Source organism: Tenrec ecaudatus, chromosome 13 (assembly GCF_050624435.1).
Source record: "Tenrec ecaudatus isolate mTenEca1 chromosome 13, mTenEca1.hap1, whole genome shotgun sequence".
NCBI lineage: Eukaryota > Metazoa > Chordata > Mammalia > Afrosoricida > Tenrecidae > Tenrec > Tenrec ecaudatus.
In genome coordinates, this window is record NC_134542.1 from 49,300,682 (window position 1) to 49,316,594 (window position 15,913).

The 15,913-nt window shown below is 39.0% G+C and overlaps 1 long non-coding RNA gene across 1 annotated transcript in view; it reads left to right on the forward strand.

Annotated features, from left to right (window-relative positions):
• The window catches only part of LOC142424493 (uncharacterized), a 98,777-nt gene extending 83,931 nt beyond the window's left edge, over nt 1-14,846 (forward strand). The window contains exon 3 of the long non-coding RNA XR_012779370.1: nt 14,467-14,846. This is a non-coding gene — a long non-coding RNA (uncharacterized LOC142424493). The remainder of the gene's footprint in view (nt 1-14,466) is intronic.
• The last annotated feature ends 1,067 nt before the right edge of the window (nt 14,847-15,913 follow it).

Sequence of the window (15,913 nt, forward strand, 5' to 3'; positions counted from 1 at the left end):
CCAGGAAGCCTGCCCGGGCTCAGCGTCAGTCTCGGAGTCGGTGCTGTCCGTCTGTTGTGTCCACGGTCTCTGCCTCAGCCTGCTTTGCTTTGCCCCTTGGGCTCCTGGCTGCAGCGCAGGTTCTCTTGAATGCGCTCTGCTGGTGGCTCTTTTTCCTTGATGGTCCTCACATTCTCTCTCTAGTCCCGTTTCTGAGATGGGGGATTCTAGTAGCCAGGGCTCTGAGAACTAGAACGGACTGACCTCCTCTGTTAGTGTTTCACAAGCCAAACTGGATGTTCCTACCCACTCATTTTGTGGGAGTTACAGAGGCATGGGTAGAAGGGTCAGTATAAGAAGGGCCACTTCATCACAAAGGTGGCTTGTCTGTGAAGCATGTACTTTCCCAGTACACTGTATTTCTTGCTTCGGTATGTCTATGCAATTAGTATAATCACGGTAATTGAGTTGAGAGGGATTAAACAGAAAAGAAATTGACTAGGAAAAACTTAGCAAGCTGTGGATATTATCTTTTGATGTCAAACTTGAATTCATTAATTCTCTCTAGTTTATATTGAAATCAGTTACTTCCTGCATCAAATTACTAAAGCTGGTGGATGACTAATCACATCCCTGAGTGGTAGTGCATGCACAAGCGGACACACACACACACACACACACACACATTTGGATCCTACTTTTGACTGATTCTGACTGACGTGTCCCATGCTTGTCATCCAAGGCTGGACAGAAAAGACACGGCTTCCATCTTAGAATAGGAGATAGTCTGAGATGCGTTTGTAGAGAGACTTGCCACCTTCACAACATGGGCCATTTGTTTTTTGTTTGCCAAGAAAGTCTGAAGACATAGCAAAACAAATTATGATTCCTAGATTTTGTAGAAAATAATGTGTGTGTGTGTGTGTGTGTGTGTGTGTGGTAGTAGCTCAGTCGGGCATGTGTGTGTGGTAGTAGCTCAGTCGAGCACTGCGGGAGACTTAAGGATGGTGTGTGTGTGTGTGTGTGTGTGTGTGTGTGTGTGTGGTGGTAGCTCAGCCGGGCACTGCGGGAGACTTAAGGATGGTGTGTGTGTGTGTGTGTGTGTGTGTGTGTGGTGGTAGCTCAGCCAGGCACTGCGGGAGACTTAAGGATGGTGTGTGTGTGTGTGTGTGTGTGTGTGTGTGTGTGTGTGGTGGTAGCTCAGCCGGGCACTGCGGGAGACTTAAGGATGGTTGTGTGTGTGCACAAGAGTCCCTTATTCTCAGGCAGAGTAATGCATGCTGGGTAGGATTGTATGTATTTGTCATTAAAATAAGACACTAAAGCCACTCAAAAGAAGCTTAAAGAGCTCTTAAGAGTAAAATTAATAGCTCGTTAGTTATTGACCTTAGAGTAGTACTCCAGTGTCCTAAAACTCTTCTACATCCCTAGACTAAGGTAACAACTGTAAATAGGCCAGGTGCATAGAGTTATGAAGAAACAAAACTAAGATGTAACTACATACCTACCTATACAAACACATAGCAAAGTCCAATGATTTAAGTATTTAAAGCAAATACTAATTGAAATTAAAGTTAAATGAATGATCTTTTTTGTTTTGTTTTTCACAAAATATTGTGACATACATATTAGAAAACATTTACCATTTTAATCTTTAAAAAAATCATTTTATTGGGGACTCATACAACTCTTATCACAATCCAGCCATCCATCCATTGCGTCAAGCACATTTGTACATTTAAATCTTTTTAAGTGTCTGTTTCAGTGGCATCAATCACGTTCACTGAGTTGTGAAACCACAAACACTACACATTTCCAAACGTTTTACCTCCATTTACACAGAACATCCGTTTACTTCTTAAACAACAATTTCCCATTTCTCTCTCGCTATGCCCTGGTAACTACTGACAGGCTGGGACCTTTATGCATTTGCCTACTTCAGATATTTCATATTGATGGGCTCAATGTTTGCCCTTTGGTGACGGATTTATTGCACTCAGCATAGTACTTTTAAGGTCCATCCATGTGGTAGCATGCATCAGAACTTCATTAGTTTTTGTGGTTTAATGATCTTCCATGATCTATGCACATATATGCTACACTGCTCGATTCTGTGACGGCCTCGTGGCTGTTCCACCACTGAGCTATGCAGAATAAAGCCGTCACGAGACTGGTGTACAAGTGCCTGAGTAGGTCCCATTTTCAAGTTTATTGGGTGTATACCTAGTTATGAAGTTACTGGATGTATGGTAATTTTCTGTCTAAATTGCTTTTTGGAAAACTGCCTGACTCTTTTCAACAGGGACTGTGCCATTTTAAATCCCACTATCAATGACCGAGGGCTCCAATCTCTCCCTCTCCTTAATCATGGGTTCTTTTCCTATTTATTTATTAATGTCATAATAGTCGTTCTAGTGGGTGTGAAGTAGTTTATCTCACTGTCGTTTGGATTCTCATGTCTCGGATGACAAACAGTGCCAACTGTCTTTTACTATAATTACTGGCTATTCGTCTGTATATCTTCTTTGAAAAAAAAATATCCACGCCATTTGCCCAGCTTTTAACTGGGTTGTTCATGTTTTTGTTATTGAGTTGAGGAGTTCTTTATATTTTCTACTTATTAAAATTTTGTCAGAGACATTGTTAGTGTTTATTTTTGACAGGTTTAGGGTTTAGTAAAATTAGTCTTCTTTTTCAGCAAATACTCTTTAATTAAAACATAAGGATATTAGTTTAAAATAATTTTATTTGCTACAAAACAAGGATTAAAGCACAAAACACTTCATGGCATCGATGGACCTGGAGAACCTTATGCTGAGTGAAGTTAGCCAATTAGAAAAGGACAAATACTGCATGAGGTCACTGCTATAAGCCAATCAATCACAAAAGGACAAATACTGCATGAGGTCACTGCTATAAGAATAAAAACCAAGACTAAGACTTGCACATCAAAGGGAACAGACTTTTGAGGTTGCCAAGGGAGGGAGGTTAAGGATGGGAAGATGAAGCAACAGACTAGAAGCCTAACAGGTATGGACGAAGTTCAAAAGAAGAAAAAACAGAGGGTGGAGGTGGATAGATTACAGGTGTGTGTGTTGTTGAATGGTTAGAACTGTTGAATGCAGAATTGGTTGTCTGAAATGTAACCCCCTTCCATAACTCACAATAAAAATTCATCAAGAAAAATATCCAAACTTTAACAAAATGTATTTTTTCATCTTATAGCTTTACTCTACAGAGAGAATTATGTTCACAGGTTTAATCTGTGACCTCTGTTTTGAACTATTCAGATTATGAAAAACACATACTTAAAAGAAGTAAAGAGGGAAAAAAAAGTAAACATCTTTGTAATCGCTGTTTACAAAGCACACAGAGAATTAAAACAGGCTCAACGGAGCTGTGTTTGTGCATGAGCCTAAAATCTAAATCTGGATTTTGGAAATTAAAGGGTAAAAGAAAAAAAGAAAAACACATACTTAGTTTATCTTTGAGGCCATTATGTACCAGCACTTTTTATGTAATTAAATGTAATACGAATCTACATATTAAAATTATTTTACTTCCTTGGGCAAACAGAACAGACTTTTTGTCTTGATAACTTGGGGCTAAGTACTCATATTTGCTACTATTGCAGAATTAAAAAAATCCTCAGAGGCCTGCCAATGTACAGGTGGGAATCCCACAGCTATTTATGTAGAGCCTGTTCCATAGATCTTTCCCTCTAACACTGGCTTTCCAGTGTTCTTCTTCTCCAAAGAAATAACTATATTGACCATCCCCACCCTTGGATTGTTTGCGGAACTCTCATTTCCTAAAGGAAATTTGACTTTTCATTAGCACATTTTAATGAATTTTCCCATGCTGAGCAAAGACATTTGAATCTAATAAGCAAGTCCTCAAAACACATTCCCCTGTATTGGGACAGGGTTTTTGTTGTTGCTTAGTTTTGTTGTTTTTTTATCAGGAGTTTTGTCCTAGCCTGTTTGGAATCAGAGTTCTGACCTACTGCTTTGACCCTAAGCCTGCACAATCCTTTAATTATGATGCCCCTATCGATGTGGAAGCAAGGAGCTGGTTATTGTGTTTATTTTTATTTCACATATGTTTAATAATCAGGTTTGCGAATGGAACAATGAGTCATTGGCTTCTGACAACTTCATTTTTTGATAAACAATAATTTATCATGATTACATTGGACTCGAGTGTTTTTGTTTCCATAATTCAAAAAACACAGCAAAAGGAGAAAAACAAAATATGCCTAAAAACACTTTAAAAGAAATCGGGGGCTCCATCAGCATTCGAAACATCATTTCATGTGAACTTGAAAGTTGTAGAGTTCTTCATTATTTATACTTTTGGGGAGTGTTGATTTAATCTCCAAAGAGCACACTAAGCAAATCATACTTATTATATGAGAGGAAATAATGTTGCATGCCGTGGGGGGGATGCACAGATTATTAAGTGCTTGAGTACTAGCCAAAAGGCTGGTTGTCCAAACCCACTCAGAAGTGTGCCTCAGAAGAAAGGCCTGGTTATCAGCTTCTGGAAGGTCACAACTGTGAAAACTATGGATTGGCTCTATTCTGAACATATTCCAATGTCATTCACTGGATTGAACTCAACAGCGTCAAAGAACAGCCGTAGTATTGTTACTCTTGGGTGTCGTTGGGTTGATTCCAAGTCAGTGAACTCTTATGTCAGCATCAAATCCTCTGGGCTGTCATCTTCAAGGTGCCCTGGTGATGTGCTTGGCTGATAGCCTTAAGGTCAGTGTTAGGAACTCATCAGCTGCTCTGAGAGAGAAAGATGAGCCTTTTTGCTCCTGTAAAGGTTCTTCACTTTCAGATAAAGTCTATCTGACACCAGCTGTGATACCCCTCAGTCCAAAGCTTTTTCTGAATCCACTTGAACTTCTGGCAGTTTTCTCTAGAGACATGGCTGCGGTTACTTTTAAATTTCTTTTGGAAGAATTTTTCGATATGAATGATAGTCTTTTACAGTTTCAGCATTCTATTTGGTGGTTTTGTTTTTCTTAGAATGGCCATGGATTGCTAACTTATCCATTCCAGATGTCGTCATCTCCTCCGCCCCCCCCCTCCTCCTCCTCCTTCTTTTTCTTCTTCTTCTTCTTCCTCTTTCTGAAAATACCATTAGTGGAGAGAGAAGAAGCAACATAAAGTTACATAGTATTGCTATCACAAGCAATCTTTAACCGGGTCAACTTTTGGAAATAGATTGCCAGACCTTTCTCTTAGTCTGCCTTAGTCTGGAATTCCCACTGAAACCTGTTCACTGTGGGTGACCCTACTGGTCTTTGAAATACCAGTGGCACAGCCTCCAGCATCCCAGCAACACGCCAGCCACCATACTATGACATACCAGCAGATGGGAGGTGTAAATGCATACATAAGGAAACATCATAAAACATATTTTAGGACCTGAATTCAAAATATAAAATAATTTACAAATTGTCTTTTGAAATTATTCTATGTAAGGAGGGAATTATTCATTCTGATGTCTAGGAAAATGAAAAGAGATACAATTTTCTATTCTTTTTTATACCTACCTTGAAATAAAGAGAGTGCATGGAGCCAGCAGGAAGGGGATGATAGGACTGCTTCACATGGAAGAAATTATTGTTTTCATATGGTTGTGATTTTGCAAAACTTTTCCCTTTCTGGGTTTTTTTGTTTGTTTGAATTTTCTAACAGGAAGATAAGCCTTTGCTGGATATTGGGTTACATGTTGCACTGCTAACCACAAGGCCAACAGTTCAAACCCACCAGCTGCTCCTGCTTCCATAAAGATCTATAGTCTTGGAAACCCAAAAGGGCAGTTCTGCTCTCTTCTACTTAATATAAGTCAGAATCAAGTTGATAGCAATGAGTCTGCCTTTTTTTTTGGAGTGGTGCTGTGGCTGTTCAGCAGGGGCAAAATGAGGATGTCCTGTTCAGAGTAAAGATTTTGAAAGCCTCAAAACTCTCTCTAGGGTACCTGTGAGTCGGAATCAACTTGATGACATTGGGTCTGGTTTGGTGTGATATTTAGAATTTGTGTTTCTGACAGTAATCCCATGTTCACATGAATACCACATTTTCTCCCCAAATTATCTACACTTGTAAAGGGATGTAGAACATGGTGTATTGTCCAGAGGGACACATGTGTCCCACAGATTTCCCCCAGGGTCCAGAGTAACAAGTATGTCCCACATACTTCTGTCCCAGAGTTCAGAGGCTTCTGTGTGTCAAAAATCCCTCTTCTATCATGAAATTTCAGAAATGTTTCTTGATTCACTATACCTTCCATTAATGAAACCACATCATATCAATAAATATTTCAAAGCAAAAATATTAGGTCATGAAGGGTCAAAGTGTTTTGTTCTTTTTACAAAGCATTAAGAGTAATTGTTATTAGAGATTCTTTCAAGTATTTGGATGAAAGACATCTTACCAAATAAAAAGAATGAGTTTTTCAGTTTATAAGAAAAGTAATTTGTCGTTTTAATATGAGGAGCCATGCACATTAGATACATCAAGCCTCCCATCATGCCATGTCTGTCTGCTGCCTTACTAGATGACCAAGTGGACAGGAATTAACTCAGTGATGTTTACAGACAAGTTACCGCCATAATTTGTGATTTATTTCCAGCCCAGGTAGCTACCTCTGGTTATATACAGGTGTAGCTCACTGCCATCAAGTCGATGCTAACTCATAACGATCCTGTAAGACAAGGTAGAACTGCCCTGTAGCTTCTGAGACTCACTTTTTATGGAAGTACACAGCCTTGTATTTTTCCCAATATACCTGTGACATGTATGGATATTCACTAATCAACATTTATTGACTACTGGTATATACTATTGTATCAAGCCCTGTTGTAGTGGTGGGTTTTCCAAGAAGGATAAAACCTAGTTTTTTCCTGCCTTCCAGAAATTCACAGCCTTTCTATGTTCATCTGATGATCTGCAGCTGCTCACATGGTTATTCTGGAAAGAGCAGCAGCCTCTTGAGTTTTACTTTGGCTCCAACCTGGGAATTTGCCATTCATTACACCTGATTAATATGTCTCAGAACCAGACCTGCCTAGGCAGATTCTTGTATCATATACTAAAAATATAAGTGTGTGAACATTTGCGTTAAATGATCTCTTCTGTTGTGAATTTGCAAAAATGTCCTTTTGGAAATGTTCATTTATTAAATTATTAGCAAATCAAGTTTGTTATTAATTCTCTTTAAAATTTCTTTTCCCCCTTCTCATTGAAATAATAAATGTTCCTCTGCTCTTGATCCAGTTGGTTCTAAGCCAGTTGCTTCTTGCCACCTGTGTGCTCCCCAGATTGCCTTCCTCTCATACATTTATTTTTGACTTTGAAGATCAAAGGTTCTTAGAAACTCCTCTTCCCTTTGCTGTGAGATAAATAATCCAGTGATTCTTCTGTTAATTTCCTTGTCTCCCAGATACATGTCCCTTAATATAGACCAGACGAGATTTTAGAAGTAGATGCTTTTCATCTTTCATATTCCTTCAGCTCCTAAGTTATTACTAAAAACAAACAACAAAACAACCAAACTCACTGCCCTTCATTCTGACTCCTAGAAACCCTATAGGATAGACTAGACCTGCCTCTGTGGGTTTCTCAGACCGTAGGTCTTCACAGGAGTAGGAAATCCCATCTTCCTCCTGCAAGAGACGCTGATGGCTTTGCTCTGCTGCTGGCAGCCCGCTGCAGAGCCACCACGCCACCAGGGTTCCTTAAGCATTGCTAGATATGCCTCATGTCTTGTGAGTTTCCATCAGCACTGGGCACGCACTGCTCAGAAGAAGGAGAGAAAGAGTTATCAGCAGAAGTCCCAGGTAATAATAATTCTTATTGCTCACCATGTATTTATCTCATATTGATACTAGACTATACCCATAGTCCAATTAAGATGATCTTAAAAAAAGATAATGTGGTTTTTCTTTGCCACGGTTCCCTATTAGCAGAGCTAATTAAAATATAATGATATGTTTGCACGTGTCTCTGGAATGTGTTTTGGACTTCTATTTTAAGTGGGGTGTGTTGCTCTGGACATTTAAAATAATTCAGATGGAATCATAAAGTGTCGCCATGAAGTTTAGACTGATAAAGACAGAAGCTGATAATTTTTCAGGTCATACATGTCTGCTTATTTCTTTACTCAGTCCCATGTTCAGGATAAGCAATGTTTTCCGTTGGTCTAAGACCTGAACATGGTTTCTTCCATTTGTACCCAGTTGAGTTGCTCTTGGATTTCTCCTTCTGTGCTGGAATTGGGTAATTGTGTTGATTCCCCCAAATAGATGTAATTATAAACCCTTTTCTTCCGTTTTTGTTAGACTCCAAGTAGACTCTTCAGGGAGAAGTTAAACAAGAAATATATTGTCTCAGGATGTGGAAAGAAAGAAATTCATACTAAAACAAAACAAGAACAGTTAAGATTTATGTACATTCTTCTTCAGCTAAGCAAAAATTGACATTGTGGTTAGATGTTGTTCAGGCTTGACAATTAGATAATTATGCAATTATATTTATTTCCTCAATACTGAATTCACTCCAGTGAAATTACCGAAACCTTTCTTTATGTTGTGTCTGTCTAGATACAGATAGCTCACTTATTTCATTTAGAAGACAAATCCATTAGACAATTTCTTGTTTTCACCGAGTCAACTAATGATTTCCTGTTACTTTTACTCCTCAGAGCATGTCCTTTTGAGTGTAGAAAGGACAATAATCCTCAGTGTTTGTATATTGGATTCTTAACCAGTAGCCCAATTAGCTAATCTATTTTGAAGATACTGTGGGATAAGCCAGCCATCCTTGGAATCTCTGTGACAATATGTTGCTGTTCGGGTGAAGGGATTCTTATGTCTTCATGCTTTTTGTTTGTTTATAAAGAATTTCTCATGGGTGCACAAAACTGGAGTGCTTGTCTAAAATTGTTGCACATCTTACCTTACATTCTCTGAGAATTTTCTCTTCCCTTGCGCCCATCCAGGTATTGCTCCCTCTACTTAAGAGGGAACAGAAGACAAACATTTTTCCATAGTACCAGATTAACTTTATCTCTGATGATAAATGGTATATAATAAGACTTTTAGATAGCTTTATAAGTTAATGTTTATCATTCATTCATATATTGAATGTCTTCTTTGTCTCCAAACTGTTCCATTGTATGATTCCAAGTATTTTTACGATGGTTATTTAGACTACTGATTATAGTTCACACTATGTAGGCTATGCCTTTAGGGTCCAAGGCAAGGAAGAGATCAGGATTTTGTGGGTAGCTCTCAAAGTCTTGTCTGTTAGATCCGCCAGGACGCTGCATGCCAAAGGAGACATATGGGAGAAGGACAGGACCTCGTATAGAGTGTGTACTCAGTAGGTTTCGATTCTTACCTGCCCCTCAATACTCAATTCTTCGCTGGCAGGGTGCAGGACTAATAACCCAAGTCACGGTCTTGTCATAGTGGATGTAAGCTTAATCCGAGTGGAGATATTACATGTTGTATTCATTTCTGTATGTTGGACTGTGTACGCACATAGGTGGAGTTGCCTTTTGGCAGGCAGTGAAGATGCACTCTTCTCCTTGTGAAGGGCAACGTCTCTACTAGCATCTCTCCACCTCTTCTCCTCAACGCTTTAGTTGACTCAGTTTATAGCGAATGAAAACTGTCTACTCTTTATACAGAGATTGCTAAGCCATGCCTCACTTTTCCCCTCAACTTACTTCATTTCTCTTTGCCCTCTAGTTTCATGAATTTATTTGTGTTGTAACATCCATAGTTATTTAGAATATAGCATAATACTTGAAGCTCAAGTCCATAATCCTAGTTCAATATGAAATATTTTTCTGATCTGAGTAGCATTTAAATACGTCTTCTTGGTCAAAGATGAAATTGACTCAGAGAGAACTCTCCTCTGACTACTTGGTTGGTGTGTATTTGAACACTGGTGGCATTATGTGATAAACATTGGATTACTAACCACCAGGTCAACTGTTCAAACTCATTAGCCACTTCATGGGAGAGAAATGAAACTGCTCCTGTCGAGATGTACAGTCTCAGAAGCCATGAATGGGATTGCTATGAGTCAGAATTGACTTGATATCAGTAGGTTTGGGTATTTTCGCTCTGCTAAGTGAGATCATTATATAATAAAGAATTATAAAAGAGAACTAGGTACCTCAAATTTACTTTTTAGTCATACCTTTTGAGGGTCTTTCTTATATGGTGGGATAAGACTTAATTACTTATAACCTACACAAATATCTCTTGTGAACTTGCAAAAGAACACTCCTTATGAAACTGACATTTGTTTGAACACAGCAGTACTTCTGTAGCCGTAATGTAGTATTATGAACATTAAATTGCAACGTGATCTCTACACTATTAAATCTACCTGTGTTGGCTATAATTTCAGCATTCTCAATTTATACATCATTATCATGGATAGCACATGCAAAATTTTGGTGAGGATCATCCAACAACAGTTGTAACAGTAATTGAAATGCAAGGATGTTACTTTGAGGACTAAAGTGTGCCTGATCCAAGCCATGGTATTCTCTGTTGCCTCATATGCTTGGGAAAGTTGGACATTGAATAAGGTAGACTGAAGAAGAATTGATGTATTTGAATTGTGTGCTGGTGAAGAATATTGAAAGTACCATGGACTGCTGAGAGGACAAGCCACTCCGTCTTGGAAGAAGCATGGCAGGAGTGTATCTTAGAGGCAAGGATGGCAAGACTTTGTCTTACATACTTTGGCTATATTGTCAGAAGAGAACAGTCCCTGGAGAAGGACATCAAGCTTGATAAAATAGAGGGGCAGTGAAGAAGAGGAAGGCCCTCAGTGAGATGGATGGACACAGGGGCTGCAAAATGGGCCCAGGTGTAGGAACAATTGTGAGGACATTGAGGGATCGGGCAGTGCTTTGTCTGTTGTACATAGGGTAGCCATGGGTTGGAACTGACTGTATGCCGCCTAACAGCAGCAACAACAACATAGACTGCCCATACTATTGGTGGGTGCTAGGTAAATGACAACTTGGAAAGCCACCCACACATCTTTGTGTATATAGTTGATCTGAAGATGTAGCCATACACATCCTATCTAATGTGTAGGCATTGTTGCTATCTTAGTTTTAAGCTGCTTAACATTGAGCTGTCTAGAGAGTTGCTGAGATTGTACAGGTACTACAATTGTGGTAATGTGATTGATGAGACTGTCTACTTCGGTCCAAATACAGAAAGGCACAATGCACCTAGGCTTTAGTACTGCTCATGGCTTTCATTTCTAACCCCTCCGGTGTAGAGACTCCATAAAAAGCTCCCACAAAGGTCTAAGTTCAATTTCCTTGTCTGTGAAGTGGCATAATCACCATGTTTGCTTCACAAATTTATTGTGAGAATCAAATGGCTCATTAAGCACCTAGATGAGTGACCAGGACAAACGAAGTGTTCCTTACGTGTTAGCTGTTATTTTTGTTACTCATATAACCTCATAACATTTGCTGAACTCAAAGGAAACTGGGCTACATCAGTGTCTTAATTTGTAGGGAGCAGTTCCTCTTTCTAGGGAAAAAATACCAGTCCTCTCTTTATCCAGCATCGTGTGATCTGTGATATGAAATTAATAAATACCAGATGATTGGTCAGAATTAAATGAAAGGAAGTAAATTGTCAGAAAAGATGTGGGGGAAAGCCAAATAATCCTTGTTTCCACTCTTGTACCTTTCCAGGGCTACCTGTCATGCCTTGGATGGACTTCACAGTCTTCCCACCAACCCCCGTCTCTTCCTTCTTCCTCTTGGGAACTTAGGATATTTTTGGCTTTGGCTCCAGATTTTAGAATCTTACTTTGGGTTCTCTTAGTCATCTGCCAAGTGATCATGTGTTGATAAAGATTATATCAAAATGTATGCGTTGGAACCTGTAGAGCTGCAAGGAAACTCTGGCAATAATTCCCTTGCTGATTTTATGAGGAAGAAAAAAAATATTCTGTAGGCATTGCTCTTAAACTATTCCCTTTTTTCTTTTTAAATTCACTTTATTGGGGGCTCATACAACTCTTATCAAAATCCATACAAACATCCATTGTTACAAATCATGCCTTTAAAGCTCTTATTGGCTGTAGGAGCTTTTCTGTTATTTCTTCATATGAATTGGTGCAGCATTTTAGTTGTGATGCTGAACTTTATTTTAATTTTAGATGCTATATTTCCCCCCCTAATCACTGATGTATGCTTAATATTAGTATCAATGTTTTGTTCCTTAAATATGTGATATTAAAACCAAGCATACACAAACTGATAACCAAGATTTGCTTAGGGTCTAAAATACCTTTGTTATGATGCACTAAGGGGAGAGGGAGAAATAAGCTGAGTGGCTTGCTTTTCTAGTTACCATCTTTCTTTTTTGATGTTGGAAAATCATCAATGCTTGGGAGAGGTCAAGTGTAATTTCTTTCCGATTAAAGTTATGATTTGTTACAATCATCAACTTCAATTTTTAAATACTCAAATAGAAATGTCTGGGTTTTATGCCTTGAGTTTGTGTCTTCTCTTAAAAAAGAAAGAAAGAAATGGAAGAAGAAAGAGAGAAAATAGCCAGTAACCCAAAATAAAGAAGGAACCGACTCACCACTGGTCAAGGACTTAACGACTCAGCTGATGTGCTAATTAAGACAGGTTTTATTTCAAAAGTATGAGGGGACTCCAACAAGTTCCTTGGAAAATCCCATTATATTTAATTTTCATTTCCCTATAAGCTTTTAGAAGCCTCTTCATACTTCCACAAATTACTTTAGAGATGCCATCAATGTAACATTTCATAAATTGCGGTGGGGAAGAGAAAAAAGTCAAATACCAAAAGCTTCAGATTTTATATACTTCACCAATTAGGAAACTGTGAGAGTGCCGCCCATCCTGCGTTCTGTGGAATTGTTCCAATCTTTCCAGGAAAATCTTACATCCTGCAAACCTCACTTTCATATCTGAATGATGCTTAATATTTATTAGAGTAGTAAAGTAAGTTATTTTATGACGATGATTTATTGTCTTACCACCTTGCTTTTGCCTGGCATGTATTCTAAAAAATGTAAAAACCCACTCATGAGTTTATTAAGTTATTTATTAATAACTTTATGGAGATAGTTTTAATGCTTGTCTTTTATAACATGTAGCTTTTTAAAGTAAATGGCCTTTATTTTAGTGTATTGGTAGTTTTTTAAAAGGTGAAAAATATGATGAGTCATATTCATTCTTTATGTCTTTTTTTAATATACATATACACATTCATATTTAGCAGCAACTCTGTGGGAAGAAAATTCTGGCAATCTGGTCCCATGAAGTTTATGGTCTAGAAACCCCTATGGGGCAGTTCTAGTCTGTCCTATACAGTTGCTTTGAATTAGAAGAGACTTGCTAGCACGGAACAATGTATATTGGGAAGCACAGTTATCGTACTCCAAAACTCACCGACATGGATTCAATTTTGACTCATAGCAGCCTTATAGGATATACTAGACCTGCCCCTATGGGTTTCCGAGACTAGCTGTTTACAGGAGTAGAAAGCCTCGCCTTTCTCCCACGCAGTGGCAGGGGGTTTCAAACTTGCAGTTAGCAGTCCAATGTCTAACTACCGCGCTATCAGGGCTCCATAGGGAATGAATAAATGACACGTTTTATCCTTTTATTTACATTGATATCTTAAATAGTTATTTTTTAAACAATTGCTGGAAACTTTTTGAAAGAATTTTCATCTGAGACCTCTTACTAGGATACAGGCAATTTTCAGGAGTGTTTGTTGTCCATCACTTACAACAGTGTAACTGAAAACTACAGAACACCGATTAGTAATTAGAGTGTGGAAAAGTCCCCACAGCAGTACATCCCACGGAAGGATAGTGCCCATGGACTCCTGCTTCTGAAAGGGTGGTACTGCTGGCTGTAAAGAGTAGCTTGAGGCTAAGCTTGGGTATTCATAAACAAGTAGTTCAAACAGAAATTTTGGAGGTTGGGTTTTTGAGCGCTTCAATGATACAAAAAAACTGTCTGAATTTTTTCCTTTTAACTTAACATTTTTGTTGACCTAAGTTAGTAAAACAAATATAGACTCAAGATTGTCTTGTGGTCACAATAAAATAAATGCGCTTCCTTTCAATGAGGCAAAGAGCCATTCAAATACACATCTTCAGAAATGTTGACAAAAGCACAAACACTTTCTGATGAAAATCAAGAAGATTTACTGGTCTTTTCTCTTGATTGGCCTTTTAACTGGACAACATTTCCTAAGGCCTGCCTTCAACAATAGCAGTGGTAAATAAAACCCTCCATTCTACTGAGTTATAGCTAAAGAATATATCAACACAGCCCTAGGCTTTCTTAGCCCCACCAGGGGATCCTGATGTCACACTCAAGTATGAAAACACCAGGAGCCATGGAGCACACTCCCCTTTTCTACTTTTACAGATTCCCCTGAAGAACCTATGATTGCAGGAAAAGCATTCCAGTGGCTGACACAGGAGCAAGCTTGACCCAGTTCCAGCGAAGTACAGAAGGAATTCCCTAAGGCAGTGGTTCTCCGCCTTCCTAAAGCTGCGGCCCTTTAACACAGTTCCTCATGTAGTGGTGACCCCCAACCATAAAATTATTTTCGTTGCTACTTCATAACTGTAATGCTGCTACTGTTATGAATCATAATGTAAATATCTGATGGGCAGGATGTATTTTCTTTGTTAGAAATTGAACATAATTAAAGCATAGTGATTAATCACAAAATGATATATAATTCTATATTGTGAAATATTTATTTCTAATTACAAATAAATGAAATTTTGTCTTGAAGCATGGTGTAGCACGGGTAACAGTCTTCACATGGGGGATTCGTAGGTGGGCGTATCTGCATGTGGGTGGACCTGCCTGGAGATGGATAGAGGATCGGTGTCTCGGTTCCTAAGACTGAGATCGGAAATGTGTTTTCTGATGGTTTTAGGAGATCCTTGTGAAAGGGTCGTTGGATTCCCAAAGGGGTCGCATTGAGAACCGTTGCCCTGAGGTAGCCTGTGGGATATTTTCCTCCATAATAAGAGAATGGATGTTAAGAGGTGCTCTCTGCCTGCATTTTAACATATTCCTGTCTTTGAACATGGTCGTCGAAAGATAGGACTCTTAGGACACCTGTAACGGTCTCTCAAGCCTGGAAAGTCCAAGTGGAGCTCAAAGACTACACTCTGCCGTGGCAGAGTCACTGGGCTAACAATTGCCTTTCCCAAACTGCCGTTCTTGTGTCAGGTGCCATCAAGTCAGTTCTGAACCATACAATGAAACACTGCCTGATCCTGCATCCTCCCCCCAATTGTTCCTGTGCCCAAGTCCATTGTTGCAGCCGCTGTGTCAATACATGTCATGGAGGGCCTTCCACACTTAGGGAGAAAATTTTGATTGCTTATGCCACTATTGAGTAGTGATTATTCTGTTACTTGAGGCTGCAAACATTCCTAAATGACATCTCTAACATCTGTAACCGAAGGCATATTATCAAAATTTTATGTGTGTTGATTTCCAATCGAATCCATCTGCTTATTCTTAAGAGTAAAAAACATTTCATTCTTAAACAACTGTGGTGTGATTGGCACTGTGCTGGGTACCAGAGCTACAATATTAAGCAAGACTGACAAGTTCTCCTTCAGCTTGGGGGAACCAGTGCCAATGATTCGTCTCAATGGCTACTGTCTGCCCTCTCCTCCCTATTCCCCCTGAGTTTTAGGAGAGGTCGTCTGCATGCATTTACCACCCAGCTTCTTGCTTGCGAAGTCATTCAAGAAGTTGACCAGTCAGTATCTCTACCTACGTACCTCCTCAACAGATTAGAAAGACACACAGTTTGTCAAAGACTTTCAACTTCCACATTAGAACT